Below are 3,636 nucleotides of genomic sequence, written 5' to 3'. Positions count from 1 at the left end.
TGTCAGAAACGTTAGATGTTTTCTCTCATGGGATGCGCAATCAATATGACTAAGTAATAATCAAGTTTAAGTGGAGAAACAAAGAAAAATATACCAGTTGTTTGCTTTAGATTTACGGATCCGACTCGGAGGGATTGTTGCACTTTGCAGAATTTTCACTAACTTATACATCTATGTACACACACATACGCGCGCACACACACACATACACACATATATATATATATATATATATATATATATATATATATATATATATATATCGTCGTTGGCAGAACTCGGATACGAGTATACTTTTGCTCATTGACACACACATATACACACATATATATATATATATATATATATATATATATATATATATATGCGTGTGTGTGTGTTTGTGTGTACGTATATATAGCGAACTTTGCTGGAGTACAAGTTGTATCGGTTGAAGAGTATGTGCAGTTTATTGTGTATTGTGCAGTTTTTTATGCTAATACTAATATATAACAATTATTCATGTACACTCTTTTATTCGAGTATTTTATGTTAGAACTTCTTTTGCGTAATGCATGCATGGATCGAAAATATTATCTTCACTAAATTTAGTGCATCATGAAAGGCAGTGGAGACTACGTACATGATTATTAGGAAACTTTTGCGCAAACCCTAACTACCTTTCTCCATAATCGGCACTGCTTGGGGACAATGATAAAAAGAGATAAACAGAAATCGTATTGGAATTCTTAAATGGTCACCCGTTTTAATACTGCCCAGGATAATTTTAGCTTAACGCCGTCTTAACGGGAAATGGTATGCTAATGTATTCATGCCCTGTCAGATCTTAGTTATTATATAAATTCATCTATATCAATTGGTCTTCACTAAAATGTTTGTTATTCGATAGAGTTTGAGGTTTGACGTTTCGGGTTCTGCCAGACATTCGGCAGTATGTAATTAACAATGGTTTAAAAAATTATGCGAAGCCGAAATTGCGCAACAATTAAAGAACACATTTTTATAAATAAAGATTGTTTGCAACTTTATTAAATTTCGCAGGGGCTTAGAAAGATCTTAAATTTACAGAAAGATATCATCAAGCATGCAGAATCTATTTAAGTTAAACACCATTCAGTGCCTTTTTATAGACCTACACACACACACACACACAAACACACACACACACAAACACATACACACGTATGTATATATAAATGATATATATATATATATAAGACTATAAACTTATATATATATACACACATATATATATATATATATATCATTGTATAAATATATGTATAATGGAGTATATAAACATATATATATATATGTATATATATTTATATTTAAATATATATTTGCATGTATATAAATATATATAAGTATATATACATATATAATATAATTATATATATATGCATATATAATTATATATACGTATATATATATTTATATATATATATATACACGCACATATATATATATACATATATATATATATATATATATATATATATATATATATATAATGAATGTATATGAGTTCTTTCGCACCAACATACTTATATTAAACATGTTTGAATATTTCGTTGGTGGGAATGTTCTTTTTGTTGGTGAAACGCCAATATAATAACTTAAACTTTCAATTCAATGTATAGAAATAAATATTTTTACACCCAGTATTCTGAATGAGTTATATATTTATTTTCTGTTTTTAATGCCTTCCATTTTATGTCCCCTCTCATTCATGGAATAAGAAGAAAATGTGAAAAATAGATAAAAACTGAGAGAAAAGCTGAATGCATAATTTGGCATTTTATTGACCGATGATTAGAGAGCAAAAGCGAAAAAAAGATTGCAGAAGAATGGTTGAGAAAAGAAGCAGTAGAAATGGTGAAAGAAATGGAAGCCAATAGAGAGAAAGAACCGTAACAACAACAACCCACATAATAATAATAATAATAATAATAATAATAATAATAATAATAATATTAATAATAATAATAATAATAAGAAGAAGAAGAAGAAGAAGAAGAAGAAGAAGAAGAAGAAGAAAAATGTTTCTCGTGTAAGTTTTTTTAGATAACGATTAGTTAATAACATTATCCGGGCTACTTCTCTCATATTTAGTTCCAATCACTGTAGCCTATTGCAGGTGTTAAATGACATTCCAGTTGTATGCAGCAGTTAGAGTAAGCAAATAATATGAACAGGAAATGGATCGAGAAGAAATAGAGAAACAACTGAAATTATATTTAGGAGAAGAAACAGAATGGAAAAGAAACCAAAACCGAAAAAAAGAACAAACACGAAAATAAGGAAGAGTTGAAGAACAACGGGGCCGAAGATTATGAAGAAAGGGAGATAGAAAAGCAATAATAATAAGGCCTAACATACGTAGATGATGATGGGGTCCATGTTAGGGGTAGGTTAAAAGATACACTAAAACAAACAATGGAGCCGAAGAAGACATCGAGAAAAAATTGAAAATGAATGAAGTAACACAACGATGAAGAAATAACAAATAACAAAAAAGATGAAATATTTAATACATAAAATAAGATACGAAATATAATTCGAATTAGGAAGTTGATGGAAAAGAAAAGACAATAAGACGAAAAGAAATGGTAACATAAAAGAAAGAAAGAAAGATGGAAAGAGAATTAAGTCAAAAAGGAGTAAACGAGAGGCAAAAAAGAAAGAATAAAAAGAAAAGAAAATACGGAGGAAGGAGAAGAAAAGGAAAAGACAAAGAGGGGAAGAAAAATGGTTGATATAAAAAGAAGTTACAAAATGGGGAAATATAGACGGAAAAGAGAGCGTACAAGATAGAAAAGAGAGAGTTTGATTCAAAGGGACAAAAGGGGCCGGGAGAACGAGTATAAAAAAGCAACGAAAGACGAATAAGAATAAAGAAGTGCGAGTGGAAAGCATGAATCGTGGCGAAAGTCAAAAAAAGAAAACAAAAGTTAGCTTGATTAGCGAAACTCAGGGGAACTATTGATATTTTACAGTAGTAGTGATGGTGGTAGTAGTAGTAGTAGTAGGAGTAGTAGTAGATACAGAATCGCTATTTATTATAAATTGATTCAATATCCCTACGATGGTTGCTTTAAAGAAAAAAAAAACTCTACTTTTTAAACTCCAAAAGTTAAAGAGCTACGAAAGCAGAAGTTCTACTATGCAAATACGCGACCTTTATGCTCCAAAATTTGTTTTTGTACATAACCACAACTATGCCCAATGCACATTTACCACTTATGTGGCTGTGCATGGCGTCTCCAGCGTGTATTGTCATACAAGCGTCGTTCCAAATGTCATGACTCCTATTCTTTAATTCAAAATGTTGAACTGCTACGAAGACGGAAATAGTAACATTAAATTGAGCTTTCGTGTTCCAGATTTAAACTTTCTATTTAGGCACTAGCATTCTCATGCATTCTTCTATCTTATGACAGAAAATTATTTCCACTTGTCTCACACTGTAAATATCTATAACAGACAGATGATAAAACTTTCAAGTCGTGAACGTATCGGTTCAGTCATCATAACAATGCAATTTCTAATCATTGTTGATCTATTGGTGCGGAAAGAAAAATACGAGTTATGACTTTTAGAAAGCCAATTGCAGATATACTTAAAGTGGAATAC

The sequence above is a fragment of the Euprymna scolopes genome, chromosome 6 (genome assembly GCF_053919585.1).
Source record: "Euprymna scolopes isolate OS-2025 chromosome 6, ASM5391958v1, whole genome shotgun sequence".
NCBI lineage: Eukaryota > Metazoa > Mollusca > Cephalopoda > Sepiida > Sepiolidae > Euprymna > Euprymna scolopes.
Note: the sequence above shows the minus strand (reverse complement) of the source record.